The 19,748-nt window shown below is 42.3% G+C and overlaps 1 protein-coding gene, 2 non-coding genes and 2 pseudogenes across 4 annotated transcripts in view; 3 read left to right on the top strand and 2 right to left on the bottom strand.

Annotated features, from left to right (window-relative positions):
* The window catches only part of PDZD2 (PDZ domain containing 2), a 493,831-nt gene that overhangs the window by 177,460 nt on the left and 296,623 nt on the right, over positions 1-19,748 (top strand). The gene's annotated exons all lie outside the window — the stretch shown is intronic.
* LOC117066191 lies at positions 8,890-8,988 on the bottom strand (annotated as a pseudogene).
* LOC117064982 lies at positions 11,627-12,338 on the bottom strand (annotated as a pseudogene).
* On the top strand, positions 13,761-13,864 carry LOC117066278. Its single transcript, XR_004430256.1, has one exon. It is a non-coding gene; the product is annotated as a small nucleolar RNA U13 (small nucleolar RNA).
* LOC117066274 lies at positions 16,919-17,082 on the top strand. Its single transcript, XR_004430252.1, has one exon. It is a non-coding gene; the product is annotated as a U1 spliceosomal RNA (small nuclear RNA).

Here is a 19,748-nt window from a genome sequence, read left to right on the forward strand (position 1 = left end):
TCAAGTAGCTGGGACTACAGGTGTGAACCATGGTGCTTGGCCCGTTTAATCCACTATAGGCTTATGTCAAGGGACTGGAGTTTATATACGCTCACTTGATGAAGTGGGTTTATGGATTAAATTATTTTGTTTTAACTGAGTTAACCTTTACCAAATGGGCAGAAAAACTAAAGAAATTTCTTATTTTTAATATACAGAGATGAGGGTCCCACTATGTTGTCCAGGCTGGTCTCAAATTCTTGGCCTCAGGGGATCCTCCCACCCCAGCCTCCCAAAGTGCTGGTGTTACTGGAGTGAGCCACTGCTCCCAGCCTAAAAATAATTCAATTAATGCAGGTGTAAGCAGATAATAAGATATGACAGGGTTAACACTTCTTTTCCTGCTACCATGTGCTAATTATGAAGTAAAACAGTGACAATCTATGTAGACTGAGAAGTCAGACAAAAACATAAAATTCGTCAGGAGACTATGTGAAATACAAACTTACAACCATTAGCATTAAAGAAAAACCTGATCCTAAGCATAGATTGTGCCTTATGGTAATACTTGATGATATGAGACCATCATAATTAGCAAGATATTTAAAATCTAAATATTCACAACATGAATACAAATAGTTTAAAATGTTTTAGCAGTGTTTAAAATTACACATTACTAAATCTAGTCCAGGATTTTAGTAAACTGAATATTTAAGAGCCTGTTTTGAGGGTTTTTAAAAACATAACTGCTTAAGGCAAAAACTACATACCAGTAGAAAAACAGTCTTCCTGATGTGGTAAAAATAGCTAAAATAATGCATGGAAAACAATATAGCTACAAAATAGAACACACGGTTTTGTCAGCGAATTCTGATGCACAGATCCACAGATGTGGAAGATGCACAGAAATATTGCTGAAGTTTTGAAGAAAGAGTGTAGTGGAGGAGATCTGCTATGCAGTTGGACTTCAGTACTGCTGTTTCGCACATGTTCCAATTAAGAATATTCGCTTGATTCTGGCCAGGCACGGTGGCTCACACCTATAATCCAAGCACTTTGGGAGGCCGAGGTGGGTGGATCACTTGAGCCCAAGAGTTCGATACCAGCCAAGGCAACATGGTGAAACTGCATCCCTGTTTTTGTAGAAACTTTTTTAAATAAAAAAGATTTTTAAAAAAGAATATTTGCTTGTTTCTGTTTCAATAATAAAATAGACCTATTTATTTGTGAGGTCACTAGAAAAGATGTAGTTTTCAAAATTCAATGACTTTGTTAGTTAAAACAATGCTTTATGGGAAAATTATATCAGATAACAGTACCTTTAACTTGAATAAAAAGGAAGTTAGGATATCCCAGTTACACTGATTTGAGTTTTACGAATTATATGTTGATGAAAAGAGTCAAACTTTGTAAAATATTTAGAGTTTTATTCTGAGCCAAATATGAGCGACCAAGGCCTGGGACATAATCTCAAAAGGTCCTGAAAACGTGTGTCCAAGGTGGGTAGGTTACAGCCTGATTTTACACCTTTTAAGGGGATAGAAGTTACAGGCAGACATCAATCAATATGGGGACAGCCTTCCAGGTCAAAGGTGGATTCAAAGATTTTCTGATTGACAATTGGTTGAAAGAGTTATTATCTAAAGACCTGGGGCCGGGCGCGGTGGCTCAAGCCTGTAATCCCAGCACTTTGGGAGGCCGAGACAGGCGGATCACGAGGTCAGGAGATCGAGACCATCCTGGCTAACACGGTGAAACCCCGTCTCTACTAAAAAAAATACAAAAAACTGGCCGGGCAAGGTGGCGGGCGCCTGTAGTCCCAGCTACTCGGGAGGCTGAGGCAGGAGAATGGCGTAAACCCAGGAGGCGGAGCTTGCAGTGAGCTGAGATCCAGCCACTGCACTCCAGCCTGGGCGACAGAGCGAGACTCCGCCTCAAAAAAAAAAAAAAAAAAAAAAAAAAGACCTGGAAGTAGGCCTGGTGTGGTGGCTTACGTGTAATCCCAGCACTCTGGAAGGCCAAGGCAGGTGGATCACCTGAGGTCAGGAGTTCGAGAGCAGCCAGGCCAACATGGTGAAACCTCGTTTCCACTAAAAAAAATCAGTCAAGCAAGGTGGTGGGTGCCTGTAATCCCAGCAATTTGGGAGGCTGAGGCACAAGAATCGCTTGAACCTGGGAGTCAGAGATCGCAGTGAGCCAAGATTGTGCTACTGCACTCCTGCCTGGGTAACAAAGCAAGACTCCATCTAAAAAACAGAAAAAGAAACAAAAAAAGACCTGGAATCAGTAGAAAGGAGTGTATGGGTCAAGATAGGGGGTGATGGAGGCCACAGTTCTTCCTATGTAGATGAAGCCTGCAGGTAGCAGGCTTCAGAGAGAATAGACAGCAAGGCCGGGGGTGGTGGCTCATCCCTGTAATCCCTACACTTTGGGAGGCTAAAGTGGGTGCATCACCCGAGATGAGGAGTTTGAGACAGGCCTGGCCAACATGATGAAACCCTGTCTCACTGAAAATACAAAAAAATTAACTGGACATGGTGGCAGACACCTGTAATCCCAGCTACTCAGGAGGCTGAGGCAAGAGAATCACTTGAACCCAGGAGGCAGAGGTTTCAGTGAGCTAAGATCGTGCCACTGCACTCCAGCCTACGCAACAAGAGCAAAACTCTGTCTCAACAACAACAACAAAAAAAGGTGGCAAATGTCTCTTATCAGATTGTAAAAGGCGCTAGACTCTTAGTTAAATCTCTCCGGGATCAGCAGAAGACCTAGGAAAGGAAGGGGATCCTTTATAGAATGTAGATTTTCCCCACAAGAGACAGCTTTGCGGGTCTGTTACAAAATATGTCAGAGAGATATATTTTGGAATAAAATGCTTCAATTTCTTTCAGCGCCTGCCGTCTGTCATGTGATGCTATACTAGAGTCAGGTCAGCATCTGGTGTCTTACTGCTACAAAGAGTCTGTTTTGTCTGTCTTGAAGTCTCTTTATCTTAATGTTAATGCTGGTCTGTTGTGCCTGAATTCCAAAGGGAAGAAAATATAATGAGGCATGTCCTACGCCTTTTTGCCCATCATGGCCTGAACCAGTTTCTCAGGTTTACTTTGGATCCCCTTGGCCAAGAAGCAGGGTCCATTTAGCCAGTTGGAGGACTTAGAATTTTATTTTTGGTTTATATACGAATGTATTAAACAATCATATGAACCCTGAAAATTTTTTAAAAACTTAAATGTGTAAATAAATTTTTTTTTTTATTTTAGGCGAGGTTACAAAAATAGGCCAACAGCATGAAATTGATTCAGCCATTTCATCCTCTTGGCCTATTTCAGGGAATGATGATGAAAATATCTTACTACATAGAGGTTTGATGTTTATTTCTAAACAAAGCATTTAAAGAGGTTCGATGTTTATTTCTAAACAAAGCATTTATTAGAGTAATAGAACTTAAAGATGACTGGGATTGGGCTGGGCACGGTGGCTCACGCCTGTAATCCCAGCACTTTGGGAGGCTGAGGCGGGCGGATCACAAGGTCAGGATATCAGGACCATCCTGGCTAACACGGTGAAATCTCATCTCTACGAAAAATACAAAAAATTAGCTGACCATGGTGGTGGGCACCTGTAGTCCCAGCTACTCGGGAGGCTGAGGCAGGAGAACGGCATGAACCCGGGAGGCAGAGCGTGCAGTGAGCCGACATGGCGCCACTGCACTCCAGCCTGGGCGATAGAGTGAGACTCCACCTCAAAAAAAAAAAAAAAAAATGACTGGGATTTTTCTTCTACGAAAAAGACAAGTGGTTCAAATTTGAGGACCTTATCTCTGAAGCCAAGTACAGTAGTTCCCAGTGGCCTCCTTCCTGGAGGCTATTTTTGCAAGGACAAACACATGTCTCTCCAAAGTAAAGATGATGTTGTAACAATAAATAAGAAAATAGCTACTTTTTGAAAGAAAGCCATGCTATGCAAAGGGCAATTTCCATATGGATATTAGGAAATGTTTCCATAGTGGTAAGACTTTTTTTTTTTTTTACAAAAATGTTAACATTTGCCAACAAAAAGTTTCAGATGCATCTTTAAAATCTTGAGAGCAAAATTTTATATTTTTAAACCTTCCAAAGAATTTTAGAGGAGCTATATGTTAAAAACTATTAAAAGTACAGTAACTTCAGAGTTTGCAAGAAAAACTTGACAAAGTCAATGCACAATTTCAACCAAAACCAAAGCACAGGTGGTGGATAGGGTTGGAAAATGATATTATGATTGATTAAATCATAATTAATGCCACTAACATTTTCTTCCATTTGAATCTATGTATCCTTGTGAGGTATCTTCAGCTATGGCAGCTGTTAAAAACAGCATCCAGGCCAGGAGCGGTGGCTCATGCCTGTAACTCCAGCACTTTGGGAGGCGGAGGCAGGGGGATCATGAGGTTAGGAAATCAAGACCATCCTAGCAAGGATAGTGAAACCCTGTCTCTACCAAAAATACAAAAAAAAAAAAAAAAGAATTAGCCGGGCGTGCTGGCAGACACCTGTAGTCCCAGTCACTCGGGAGGCTGAGGCAGGAGAATGGTGTGACCCGAGAAGCGGAGCTTGCAGTGAGCCAAGATAGCACCACTGCACTCCAGTCTGGGCGACAGAACCAGACTCCATCTCACAAAAAAAAAAAAAAAAAAAGCCACATCCAGCCTGGTGTGGTGGCTCACACCTGTAATCCCAGCACTTTGGGAGGCTGAGGTGGTCAGATTACTTGAGGTCAGGAGTTCAAGAGCAGCCTGGCCAACATGGTGAAACCCCGTCTCTACTAAAAATACAAAAATTAGCCGGCTGTGGTGGTGGATCCCTGTAATTTCAGCTACTAGAGAGAATGAGGTGGGAGGATCCCTTGAACCTAGAGGCAGAGGCTGCAGTGAGCTGCGACTGCACCACTGCATTCCAGCCTGGGCAACAGAGGGAGACTCCATCTCAAAAAAAAAAAAAAGTAGCACCTGTTTGTTATGAAATTACTTGAAGCTATACTTCTGGATTATCACATCCCAAAATGTTAAACCAAGTTTTTGAAAATCTTGAAGTATACTTAACTACATAGCTTTTAAAATATTAAGCACTTTAGGTTATATATATATATATATTTTTTTTTTTTTTTTGAGACAGAGTTTCACTGTGTCACCCAGTCATCCTGACCTCAAGTGATCCACTCGCCTCTGCCTTCCAAAGCGCTGGGATTATAAGCGTGAGCCACTGCACTCAGCCAAACTATCTTTTTAAAATAACTTTTTCATGTTTTATAATGTGTATAATATATTCACACAATAATATATGTATGCATAAATAAATAAGTACACATATATTGGGGATGCATGTTCAATTTTCTTTTCTTTTCTTTTTTTTTTTTTTTTTGAGACGGAGTCTGTCGCCCAGGCTGGAGCGCAGTGGCGCGATCTCGGCTCACTGCAAGCTCCTCCTCCCGGGTTTACGCCATTCTCCTGTCTCAGCCTCCCGAGTAGCTGGGACTACAGGCGCCCGCCATCTCGCCCAGCTAGTTTTTTTTGTATTTTTTAGTAGAGACGGGGTTTCACCGTGTAGGCCACGATGGTCTCGAGCTCCTGACCTCGTGATCCACCCGTCTCGGCCTCCCAAAGTGCTGAGATTACAGGCTTGAGCCACCGCGCCCGGCCTCAATTTTCTTTTCTTCCTTTTTTTTTTTTTTTTTTTTTTGCGATGGAGTCTAGCTCTGTTGCTAGGGCTGGAGTGCGTTGGCACGATCTCAACTCACTGCATCCTCGGCCTCCCAGGTTCAAGCAGTTCTCCTGCCTCAGCCTCTCAGGTAGCTGGGACTACAGGCGCATGCCACCACGTCTGGCTAATTTTTGTATTTTTAGTAGAAACAGGATTTTACCATGTTCGTAAGGCTGGTCTTGAATTCATGATCTCAGGTGATCTGCCTGCCTTGGCCTCCAAAGTATTGGGATTATAAGTGTGAGCCACCGCACCCGGCTTTTTTTTTTTTTTTTTTTTTTGAGACAAGGTCTCTGTCTGTCACCTAAGCTGGAGTGCAATGGCACGATCATGACTCACTGCAGCCTCAACTTCTCGTACTCAGGTGATCCTCCCACCTCAGCCTCGCGAGTAGCTGGGTCTACAGGTGTATGTCACCAGGCCTGGCTAATTTTTTGTATTTTTTTTAGAGACAGGATTTCGCTATGTTGCCAAGGTTGGTCTTGAACTCCTGGGCTCAAGCAATCCACCTTCCTCAGCAGCCCAAAGTGTTGGGATTATAGGCGTGAGCCACCACACCCAGCCTCTCAGCCTGTCAATTTCGTTTTTTACTGACAGTCATGAAAAACCAAAATTTGAGAAGATGACTATCTCACAAGTAGAGAGTTTAGCCCTGCCCTCCTAAGGAAGGTGTCTCTTTTGAGATCTACAGGATCTAGATGTCTCTCATCTACCCTGTGCCTGCCATCCATCCTCTCCAGAGAACTGATTTTCCTTGAGATCTGCAAACCAGACCTTCTTCTAACTCCGCCACCCCAGTTTCTCTTCTCTTGTTCTCTAGGTCTGACCCTTGAGTTCCCAAGGAGAGGAGTCAGTGTGTCCTGGCCAACTACCCTACCAGGCACAGATGCACTGGCACCTCTTGCTAAGTGCTTGCTCCCTGGACCATTTGCAAGCTCTCTGTGCTCATTCTTCTCCTGTTTATTCATTTTAGAACAACATGTTTATAATTATATTAATTCCTCGGGTACCCCATCTCTCCTCCCACACTAATTTTTATTTATTTCAATGGCAACATTAAAACAGCACTTTAAAGAAAAGAACAACTTGTGATTCGCCTACACTAATTCTCCATTAATTTAATTTTTCTATGTTAAGATCTAATCTGTGACCATGTGCCTACAGCTCTATCATGCTAACTCAACAGATACAATTTTTCTGTTTCCTTCTAATCTATGTTCATCTACAATATATTTATTTTCAGACTACCTTTGTTGATTATTTTCATTGGAAAAGAAAGTTTTACCATGTGCATGCAATAGAATGGAAGGACAGTGAGTGAAAAGTTTTCTCAGTTCAGACCTCCATTCTCTTGTCGCTACCACCAGCTATACCCCAAGCCTCACTCTATTACCAGTATCTTTCCAAGAATTCTCTAAGCATCTACAAGTATTCTGTGCTAACGTCTTTTTACACAATGGGGCACACGATCCACACTATTCTGAATCTTAACCTTTTTTCTTTAAATCTTAAAAACCCATCTTAGCACTTGTTTCAAATCAGAACATGTCACTTTGTCTCTCGTTCTTTTTAACAGCTGTATAGCATCCCACTGGAGGTTTCTCATGTGATTTATTTGATCGGTCACCAACTAGTGGGTGTTTTTATTGTATAGTCTTTTTTGCTGTGTCCGGAATTCTGGGCTGGGTGCGGTAGCCCACACCTATAATCCCAGCACTTTGTGAGGCCAAGGTGGGTGGATCACCTGAGGTCAGGAGTTCAAGACCAGCCTGACCAATATGGTAAAACCCTGTCTCTACTAAAAATACAAAAATTAGCTGCAAGTGGTGACATGCACCTGTAATCCCAGTTACTCGGGAAGTTGAGACAGGAGAATCGCTCGAAACTGGGAGGCTGAGGTTGCAGTGAGCCAGGATCATGCCACTGCACTCCAGCCTGGGCAAAAGAGTGAGACTCCGTCTCAAAAAAAACCAAAAAACTGCAATAAATTTTATGTTCGTATATCTTTGTGTATATGTATGAGTGTATGTAATGGATAAATTCCTAGAAGTGGGATCCTCAAATAAATCACATTTTAAATTTGTTATTCCTGTTGCAAATTGCTTTCCCTAAGAGATTATGCTAATTTGTATCCCCACTGACAATATACAAAAGTGCTGTTTTTCTCACAGCTTCACAAACACCATAAGAATTACTTTGAATCATACTACATGCAGAATTCTCTGTTAACCTTTTCTTACCCACACAATGGGTAGGTTCAGTCACTTGACAGGTGACAGCCCAATGATGACAATGAAGGAGGATTTGGCAAGGGATTTTATTCCTTGCAACAAGTCAAGTAAGGAGAATACCAGGGATAGCTCCCAAAGCACTGCCTCCCCAAGCTGGGGGCTGGGTCCGGTAATGAGGTGTAACCTGATTGGATCTTGCAATGAGGTGATGCTGGGATACATGATATGACTGGATCTGACCATGGGGTGTTGCCGGAGCTCAATCTGATTGGATTCTGGATCTTGCCGTACAGTGTCCACTTCTTAATTCTGTCCCACTCCTCAGCCCAGGCACTTAGGTTCCTCCTGTGGTTGCAGGCTTGGTTCATCTAGGCATGCTGAGTTCATGTGACTTGAGGGTCCATGGCAAACGAAAAACAGCTCTTGATCTTTTTACATAAAAGTGGAACCAGGTTGGTCTGGTGTGGCTACGCTTTTTCACTTAACACATTTGAACTCGAACTCGTTCCTCCTTATTAAGTGGTCTTGATAGGTATAATCATCACGGATAACTTATGTAAGCATGTTCTTTCTGCCCTTGCCGGTTTGTCAGTGTTATACTTAACATGGCATTCATTTTTTTTAACTTTTTTTTTTTTTTTGAGACCAAGTCTTGCTCTGTCGCCCAGGCTGGAGTGCAGTGGCCAGATCTCGGCTCACTGCAAGCTCGGCCTTCTGGGTTCACGCCATTCTCCTGCCTCAGCCTCCCGAGTAGCTGGGACTACAGGCACCCGCCACCATACCTGGCTAATTTTTTTTTTTTGTATTTTTAATACAAAAAAAAAACACGGTTTCATCGTGTTAGCCAGGATGGTCTTAATCTCCTGACCTTGTGATCCTCCCGCCTCGACCTCCCAAAGTGCTGGGATTATAGGGATTATAGGTGTGAGCCACCGCGCCTGGCAACTTTTTTTTAATTTTTATTTTTTCATCCTTGGGTAAGGGCCATGCTAATCTTCTCTGTATCGTTCCAATTTTAGTATATGTGCTGCTTAAAATGCTTGTGACCATGACTATTTTTTTCCTTTTGAACCATCCTTTTAGGACAAATTTCATGGAATGAAGGTATTACGTCAAAGGACATTTTTGCCACATTGTTTTATACAAATGATTTTACCAAATTACACCCCTACCAATAATGTATGAATGCCAGAGTTCCAGAAGCATTTCCAGGTTGGGTATTATAATTTAAATTTATGTTTTCTTAAGTGAAATATGGCTCATTTTGTAGTTTTAATTTGCACTTATTTGATCAGGAAGTTTGGCCATTTTGCCCTAATTTTTTTTTTCTATTTTATTTTACTTGTCATCTAAACAATCTATTCATGTCCTTTGTCCATTATCTCTTGGGGCCCTCATCTGCAGCACTGGATATGCATTTAGATATTATAGATCTTAATCTTTTTACCCCATATAGTTAAAATTCTCCTTAATCTTTTAAATGTTGTTATTACTATATGGAAGTTTTAACTGTCTCTGTAGGCAAGTCTGGGTTTTTTCTTTTCTTTTGTTTTTTTTTTTTGAGACGGAGTCTTGCTCTGTCGCCCAGGCTGGAGTGCAGTGGCGCGATCTCGGCTCACTGCAAGCTCTGCCTCCCGGGTTCACGCCATTCTCCTCCCTCAGCCTCCCGAGTAGCTGGGACTACAGGCGCCGCCACCTTGCCCGGCTAATTGTTTTTTGTATTTTTAGTAGAGACGGGGTTTCACCGTGTTAGCCAGGATGGTCTCGATCTCCTGACCTCGTGATCCACCCGTCTCGGCCCCCCAAAGTGCTGGGATTACAGGCTTGAGCCACCGCGCCCAGCCAGTTTTTTTTCTTTTATAATCATCTTTTCACTTCTTCAGAAGTTAGGATGATGTCGTTTTCCCAAAGACCCACAACTCCCTTCTACCAATTTTAGTGATTACATTTTTAAATTTATCTTTAAAATTTAAATTTTAATTTAATGGGCATTTATTTTGATGAAAATTATAAATATAATTTTTTTAAATTACTGTCTAATTATCTAAATACCATTTATTAATCATTAATTTTCTTCAATTTGTGAGGTTTGAGTTATTATGTTTTTTTTTTTTGAGACGGAGTCTTGCTCTGTCGCCCAGGCTGGAGTGCAGTGGCGCGATCTCGGCTCACTGCAAGCTCTGCCTCCCGGGTTCACGCCATTCTCCTCCCTCAGCCTCCCGAGTAGCTGGGACTACAGGCGCCGCCACCTTGCCCGGCTAATTGTTTTTTGTATTTTTAGTAGAGACGGGGTTTCACCGTGTTAGCCAGGATGGTCTCGATCTCCTGACCTCGTGATCCACCCGTCTCGGCCCCCCAAAGTGCTGGGATTACAGGCTTGAGCCACCGCGCCCAGCCAGTTTTTTTCTTTTATAATCATCTTTTCACTTCTTCAGAAGTTAGGATGATGTCGTTTTCCCAAAGACCCACAACTCCCTTCTACCAATTTTAGTGATTACATTTTTAAATTTATCTTTAAAATTTAAATTTTAATTTAATGGGCATTTATTTTGATGAAAATTATAAATATAATTTTTTTAAATTACTGTCTAATTATCTAAATACCATTTATTAATCATTAATTTTCTTCAATTTGTGAGGTTTGAGTTATTATGTTTTTTTTTTTTGAGACGGACTCTCACTCTATCACCCAGGCTGGAGTGTAGTGGCGAGAGCTCAGCTCACTGCAACCTCTGCCTCCTGGGTTCAAGTGATTCTCCTGCCTCAGCCTCCCAAGTAGCTGGGACTACAGGCCACACTCAGCTAATTCTTTCATTTTTAGTAGAGACGGGGTTTCACCATATTGGCCAGGATGGTCTTGATCTCTTGACCTCGTGATCCACCCACCTTGGCCTCCCAAAGTGCTGGAATTACAGGCGCGAGCCACCATGCCCGGCCATGATTTTTTTTTTTTTTTTTTATACTTTAAGTTCTGGGATACAGGTGCAGAATGTGCAGATTTGTTACATAGGTATACATGTGTCATGGTGGTTTGCCGCGCCCATCAACCCATCATCTAGGTTTTAAGCCCCACATGCATTAGGTGTTTGTCCTAATGCTCTCCCTCTCCTTGGCCCCTATCCCCTGATAGGCCCCAGTGTGTGATGTTCCCTGTGTCCATGTGTTCTCATTGTTCAACTCCTACTAATGAATGAGAACATGTGGTGTTTGGTTTTCTGTTCCTGTGTTAGTTTGCTGAGAATGATGGTTTCCAGCTTCATCCATGTCCCTGCAAAGGACGTGAACTCATTCTTTTTTATGGCTGCATATTATTCCATGGTGTATACATGCCACATTTTCTTTATCCAATCTATCATTGATAGGCATTTGGGCTGGTTCCAAGTCATTGCTATTGTAAATAGTGCTGCAATAAACATACGTGTGCATGTGTCTTTATAATAGAATGATTTATAATCCTTTGGGTATATACCCAGTAATGAGATGATTTATTATGATTTATATGTGTACATATACCCACTTTTTTTCACACACTCTTTTTTTTTTGAGACAGGGTCTCACTTTGTCACCCAGGCTGGAGTGCAGTGGCATGATCTCAGCTCACTGCAACTTCTTGGGCTCAAATGATCCTCCCACCTCGGCCCCCCAAGTAGCTAGGACTGCAGGTACACACCACCACACCCAGCTAATTTTTTTGTAGTTTGTTTTTCTTTCCCCCAAATCAATAGATCTTTTATTGCATCATTTAAATATCACATATAGGTCTTAGGAAGCATCTGCCATCTTGTTTCTGTAGCTGGACAACTCTGAGGTCTTATTAATCAACCTCCTGAATGGTTCCTTTTTCAGAGACATAGATACCATCCAAAAATTTCCTGATATCCTTGTTTTTAACGTTGTGGCTTGCTGAATCAAAGCCGCTGAATTTGAAACAAGCTCAATGTCATTTCCTTCAAGGATTAATTCATCTTTCTGAGCTTGAGATACTGAACAAGGAATACCTGGCTTCATTCAAACCCTGCAGATGTATTTTTCACTCAAGAAATTTTGGATTTCAACAAGAGACCCATTCTCCTGGATAATGCCATTGATGGGGAAGTGCACATACACAGACCTCATCTTGTAACAGAAGTCCAGTGTAACACCCTTGATCATGTTCTGTACATGACTACAGATGGTCCAAACGGTAGCCAGCTCCTTTCTGTTACCCCACCATTTGTCAACCTGGGGCCTCTTTTTTTTCTTTCTAAGAAGACTGAGTTCAACATTGATGTGATTGAAGTCCCTCCGCAGGGTTCTTCTGGGGCCGTTCACAATAATTGCGCATCCCTTTAGAGTAATAATCGACATTTTCTGGAATGTTGACAGTCTGATTGCTGAGAATGGTTTTCATTCTCGCAGTAGATGTGGCACAAAAAAAAACAAAAAAAACAAAAAAGCATCTTTTGTGGTTCACGCCTGTAATTCCAGCACTTTGGGAGGCCAAGGTGGGTGGATCACAAGGTAAGGAGATCGAGACCAGCAGGGCCAGCATGGTGAAACCTGTCTTTACTAAAAATAGAAAAAAATTAGCTTGGTATGGTGGCATGCGCCTGTAATCCCAATTACTTGGGAGGCAAGAATCACCTGAACCCAGGAGGCAGAGGCTGCAGTGAGCCAAGATCGCGCCACTGCACTCCAGCCTGGTAGACAGAGACTCTGTCTCAAAAAACAAACAAGCAAAACAAACAAAGCAGAGAGTTTGGCTGGTAACAGAAGTAAGAGAGAAATGCTCCAGCTGGCCTAGAGGAAAGCAAATAACCCCCACTGTGAACTGCAGATGGAGAAGTGCAACTTTCTAGGAGCCGAAAGCAGTCCCTGATTGGCAACTTACAGGAAAAAGGTACCTCAGGCCTACAACCACAAAGAATTGAACTCTGCCACCAAGCGGTGATCTTGGAAGATATAGAAGCAGGAAAACCACCTCCATCCTCTTAACGGTCCTGAGAATTGAGATAGGATAGATTAACAGGAAAAAAGCATACATGTTTCTTCACAGATGTTTTACAGGAGCCCTCCTAAAATATTGAAGACCCAAAGAAACAATTATTGTCAGTGTCTTCCATTCTGGATTGGACACAATAGTAAAACTGTGAACATGTGTAAGGCGAAGGGGCTTGCGCTAGGATAGTTAATAGGGTAGGAAAATAGGAAGAGAAAGGCTTCTTTGTACAGAATTTCCTTGACCTCAACTTTCTCGTCCTTGATGGCAAGGATGTTGCATCTTACTAGTATAGGGAGGGCGTCTTTCACATGGGAATTTAATCTTCTGCTTTTAAGAAACAGCATGAAGGTCAAAGCGATCTTTTTGCACCTGCTGTTTTTCAAGTGCCTTTAACTTAATAATCAGTATTCCAGGATAGCATATTTTAACCCCTTCAAAAAGGTCCCTGAGCCCCAGATGAGATTGTTGGCAGCTCCAGTCAGTGCAAGCCCAGCCATGCCATAGCTGTATTCTTACCTATAGAACCGTGAGCTAATAAATGGGTATTGCTCTAAAGCTTCTATCTACATTTGTGGTAATTTGTTACATAGCAATAGAAAACAAATATAATGGCAACATGCAATTTGGTACTTGATCCCTCTCCTGTCATTTACTCATGGTTTTGCCTGTATAAATCTTGCCTTCCTTAACCAGACTATAACCTCCCTGAGAACCAGACCAAATTCGATGTTTTTTCTGCATAGCAAAATTATCTACCATGCCATTGGGGCTACACTAGGAGGAAGGTGGGGTGAGTGTTGAACATCCTGGCTTTAGAATCAGCCTGCCTTGATCCTTTTGTAGTTTGTGAGTATGATGACTGGGTGTTCACACACGTGTGTGAGATGTGCCACCCTCAAACCTTGTTACAATGTCAGTACATTACCTGTCTAACCTGAAAAAAAAAGAAAAAAAATCAGACTGCCTTGGCTTAAATCTTGGCTTAAACTTTCTAAGGTTTGGTTCCCTCATCTTTAAAATGGGAATAAAATGCATTAGGAAATTATGGAAAGATACACAAACATTGTTATCAGCAGTTACTTCATAGGGAATGATTGCAGGATCAAATGTCATAGGAGGCTTTTAGGATTAAATGAAATGATGTTTAGAAAGTTCTTAAGACAGTGCATGGCGCATGGTAAAGCTCTATAAATACTATAAATATAAATACTAGCTCCATGTTTGTAGAAAAACAGACCCTTTGACATACTTGCCCTTCCTGCAGTTCCATATGTGCTAAATTTATTTAGTATCACATGACACTGGCCTGTCTCCCTACACACGCACACGCATCCCCACCTCCACCTCCTGGCCAGCCACCAGGGATAGACAGACTAAATCCAGCCATTAGACTTGACTGACAACCAGTTTAATCTCCTGAAAATCTGGAGTCAAGCCAGTGAGAGACCAGCTGCTTTGCTGTGTGAGATGAGCTGGAAGACCAAACAGAACCACATCTGGATTCATGTCTAGAAAGAGCCAGAACCACATGCCCGTGCTATAGTTACAGAATGGCAGACGTCAAGAGGAAGCTGGTTTCTTTAGAGGAACACAGAGTGGACATACAGGAAAGGACAGGGATGAGAGACAGTGTCCCCAGAAAAAGGTATGGGACAGTACCTTCCTGGGGCTGGCAGTTCCCAGCACCAGTTCCCACGGTGCCTAGCTGGACTTGTTTCCCCAAGATCTCCATGTCTTCATAAGTGTCCCTTGCAAACAAATAAGCCCTGGCCAAAGAAAGGCTACTGTGGTTGACAAATCAGACAGTCGGTCATGTTCTAATACATCTTGGGACACCAGGCTGTGGTACTGACTCCGCATCAATGTAAAAGACAATTAAATGGTAGTTGTGGTCTTTTTCCAGACTTTCTTTCAACTGTCAGCACAGTTGAATTCCCAGTGGCCTCTGGAGGGCACTATTCAGTTAAGTTTATTCCACGGTAGTGAGCACTACACCAACAGAGCATAAAAGGTGTTTTAAATAATAGTTACCATTTCCTGAGTACCAACAACATGCTAACCACGGTGCTGCTTGCTTTAGGTATATTATATCTTAAACAATCACAACAACTGTTTCCATCCTGCAATTGGAGATTATTTTCGAGCATGGTTACTTATTTCCACAGGCATGCTATTAACAGGTGTCAAGCAAAAGGAAAGCTTTTTTTTTTCTTTTAATGAACAGGAAGACTGAGTTTACAGTAGCTCCTGATGAGAACCAATTCAAGTTCAGTTGCCCCTCCATGTACTCCTTTTTAATTAGAAAAACAACAAATGTAGCACCATTGCGACCCAGAGGGGAAAAGATATTTGGTTTCCGGGGATATAAATACCTGGGTCCCTCTTCTCTCTCAAGGTGAGGCAAAGTGTTTCCTGTTTCCTGCCTGTAATCCACACCCCCAAGATAATGGTGTTGGTTTCATGCCAGGCTGTGGGCTGCTAGGGAGTGGGAGCTGCTCTGCAGGGAGGAGTTTTTGTTCTCTGACTTGCTCAATGCCACCGTGGTGGGGAGGGTAGGAGTGAGGCTCCCAACCTTTTTAGGTAACAGTTCCCTGCAAAGTCTGAAAATAACCACTGACCTGTCTCCCTTTTATTTTTTACAAGATACTTGAGGCCAGCTGCGGTGACTCATGTCTGTAATCCCAGCACTTTGGGAAGCCAAGGTGGGCGGATCATTTGAGGTCAGGAGTTCGAGACTAACCTGACCAACATGGTGAAACCCTGTCTCTACTAAAAATACAAAAAAAAAGTAGCCAGGTGTGGTAGCACACACCTGTATTGCCAGCTACTTGGGAGGCTGAGGCAGGAGAATCACTTGAACTCGGAAGGCAGAGGTTGCAGTGAGCCAAGATCACACCACTGCACTCCAGCCTGGGTGACAGAACAAGGATCCATCTCAAAAAAGAAAAAAAAAAAAGATATTTGAAACCTATTTGTTCATTCGATATTATCAATGTAAATTAAAATGTTATCAGATATTATTCAAATGAGCCACATGCATTATGTATATGCTGCTCATTTACTTTTTACAACATTCCTATGAGGTAAGAGGCAAGTATTATTACCTGCATTCACAGATGAGGAAATATAGGCTTAGAAAGATTAGATAAACGGGCGGGGCGCGGTGGCTCACGCCTGTAATCCCAGCACTTTGGGAGGCCGAGACGGGCGGATCATGAGGTCAGGAGATCGAGACCATCCTGGCTAACACGGTGAAGTCCCATCTCTACTAAAAAATACAAAAAACTAGCAAGGCGAGGTGGCGGGCGCCTGTAGTCCCAGCTACTCGGGAGGCTGAGGTAGGAGAATGGCGTGAACCCGGGAGGCGGAGCTTGCAGTGAGCCGGGATCGTGCCACTGCACTCCAGCCTGGGTGACAGAGCGAGACTCTGTCTCAAACAAATTTTTTTTTTTTTTTTTTTTTTGATCTCCTGACCTCGTGATCCGCCCGTCTCGGCCTCCCAAAGTGCTGAGATTACAGGCTTGAGCCACCGCGCCCGGCCGATAAACCCATTTCTGAGAGACAGAGCCTGGAATCGAGCCGGGGTGACCTGCCTCCAAGACCTGAGTCTTTTTTCGCTAGGACACTCTGTCAGTTGCTACCCATCTGCTAAATAGTGTGTCTGTCCCTCTAGAGAGCACAGCACGTCCATTCCCCAGGAAGGAACGTAGCCGTCCAGTAAGCAACAACAATTCTGTAAGTGACATCCTGGCCAGGGCACCTTGCTCCTTATTCATGAGGTCACTGCCTCACCACGTCTCCATTGTGGAGGGGTGAAAATCTGGGTTCCAAACACTTTCTCAATCTGTATTTATTCATTTAAGGATATTTATTGACCACCTACTGTTTCAGCTCTGGAACTGCATATTGGGGAAATACTCTTCTATAAACCATATAAAGTCCCTGGTTTTCTGGGGCTTTTACCCATGCCTTAGAAAACTGACTTATCTATACTTACCTGGCAGGGGAGATACCATGATCACGAAGGTGGTTTTCCCAGGGCGAGGCTTATCCATTGCACTCCGGATGTGCTGACCCCTGCGATTTCCCCAAATGTGGGAAACTCGACTGCATAATTTGTGGTAGTGGGGGACTGCGTTCGCGCTTTCCCCTGGCTTTTTGTGGTTTAAAGAATAAACTAAATGCTAAAAGCTAAAAAAAAAAAAAAAAAAGAAAAGAAAAAGAAAACTGACTTATCCTTGTAGGCGTAATTGTGATTAATAATGATATGAAGGAATTTTTAAGTAAGCTTTCTTGTTTTATAATAGCTTTCCTGAGGCTGGGCATGGTGGCTCACGCCTGTAATCCCAGCACCTTGGGAGACTGTGGTGGGTAGATCACTTCAGATCGGGAGTTCGAGACCAGCCTGGCCAACATGGTAAAACCCTGTCTCTACTAAAAATACAAAAATTAGCTGGGTATGGTGGCATGCTCCTGTAATCTCAGCTACTCAGGAGGCTGAGGCAGGAGAATTGCTTCAACTGGGAGGCAGAGGTTGCAGTGAGCTGAGATCATGCCACTGCACTCCAGCCTGGGTGATAGAGCAAAACTCCATCTCAAAAAAAAATAAGTAAAAAATAAAAATAATTTAAAAATGGCTTTACTGAGATGTTCACATACTATAAAATTTATTCTTTAAAATGTACAATTGTGTGGTTTTATATATTCACAGCATTGAATATCACCAATATCTAATTTTAGGACATTTTTATCCTTCCAAAAAGAAGACAAATACCCATTACAGGCATTCTCCATACTCTACTTCTCAAAGCCCCTGGCAACCTACTTTCTGTTCCTATAGATTTACCTATTCCAGATATTTCAGTACATGGTCTTCTCTACTGAATGTGTAATGACTTCAGTACTCATCTATGTTTCAGTATGATTCAGAACTTTACTTCGTTATATTGCCAAATAGTATTCCATATTTTAACCACATTTGTTTAACCATCCATCCATTTGTGGACATTTGGGTCATTTCCACTTTTTGACTATTATGAATCGTGCTGTGAACATTGGTGTACCAGCTTTTGTGTGAGTATGTTTTCAGTTCTCCTGGATATATACGTAAGAATGGAATTGATGGTGATATAGTAACTCTATGTGTAACTTTTTGAGGAATTGCCAAATTGTTTTTCAGGACTTTTTACATCCCCACCAGCAGTGTATAAGGGCTTTAATTTCTCCACATTCCTGCCACCACTTGTGACCTGTCTTTATTAGACTGGCCATCCTAGTGGGTGTGAAACTGTATCTCACTGTGACTTTGATTTGTATTCTCTAATGATTAATCATGTTGAACACCTTTTCATGTATTTTTGAACTTTTGTACATCTTTGGAGAGATGTCTATTTATTTTTTAAGACAGGGTCTTGCTCTGTCACCCAGCCTGGAGTACAGTGGCATGAGTGCAGTGCAGAGGCTCACTGTAGACTCAACCTCCTGGGCTCCAGCAATCCTCCCACCTTATTCTCCTGAATAGCCAGGACTACAGGCACATGCCACTACACCTGGCTAATTTTGTAAAAATTTTTTTGTAGAGACAGGGTCTTGCTGTGTTTCCCAGACTGGTCTCAAACTCCTGGCCTCAAGCGATCTTCATGCCTCAGCCTTCCAAAGAACTAGGATTATAAGCATGAGCCACCATGCCCAGCTAGAAATGTCTTTTTAAATCCTTTACCCACTTTTACATTGAGTTGTAAGAATTCTTTATATAGCCTAGATACAAGTTCCTTAACAGATATATGATTTGCAGGTATTTTCCCAGGCAGCTGCACATATTAAACAATTGCCACGGATTGTTTTCAACAAATGACCTAGGGATAAGGCTGTTCTTGCAGCATTGGCTCTGAATCAAGTCAAGTAAAGAGAAACCTTGAAAATGGAGCCTTTCAGAGAGCTGTCAGACAGGTCAAGTAATAACAGTTCTGTGAAGATAGAATTTTTGGGGGTCTCCAAACTTGTTCTGCCTCAGTGGCTGCTAGTGATGCTTCAAGCTTTTGGCTAACTTCCAGAGTTCTGAAAAAGTTGATTTTGGTCATTTTTTCCAGTGTTTTTGTTACTCTTATAAAGGGGTGGATTTTTGGAGGTCTTTATTTTTATCATTCCAGAAGTGCTTTTTCCAATAAACTTATCTTTGAAATATGGTATACATAAAGGCACATATCAAAAGTATTCAGCTTAGTAAATTTTTTTTTTTTTTTTTTTTGAGATAGAGTTTTGCTTTGTCACCCAGCCTGGAGTGCAGTGGCGCAAACTCAGCTCACTGCAAGCTCCGTCTCCTATGTTCACACCATTCTCCTGCCTCAGCCTCCCGAGTAGCTGGGACTACAGGTGCCCGCCATCACCCCCCGGCTAATTTATTTTGTATTTTTTAGTAGAGACGGAGTTTCACCGTGTCAGCCAGGATGGTCTCAATCTCCTGACCTCATGATCTGCCTACCTTGGCCCCCAAAGTGCTGGAATTACAGGCATGAGCCACCACGCCCAGAATTTTATTTTATTATTTTTATTTTATTTTATTTTATTTTATTTTATTCTATTTTACTTTTGAGACAGTCTTGCTCTGTTGCCAAGGCTGGAGTGCAGTGGCACAATCTTGGCTCACTGCAACCTCTACCTCCCAGGTTCAAGCTATTCTCCTGTCTCAGCCTCCAGAGTAGATGGGATTGCAGGTATGCACCATCACACCTGGCTAATTTTTGTGTTTTTAGTAGAGAGGGGGTTTCACCATGTTGGCATAGCTGGTCTCAAACTCCTGACCTCAGGTCATCCACCCGC

Source organism: Trachypithecus francoisi, unplaced genomic scaffold (genome assembly GCF_009764315.1).
Source record: "Trachypithecus francoisi isolate TF-2019V2 unplaced genomic scaffold, Tfra_2.0 Lachesis_group2, whole genome shotgun sequence".
NCBI classification, from domain to species: domain Eukaryota; kingdom Metazoa; phylum Chordata; class Mammalia; order Primates; family Cercopithecidae; genus Trachypithecus; species Trachypithecus francoisi.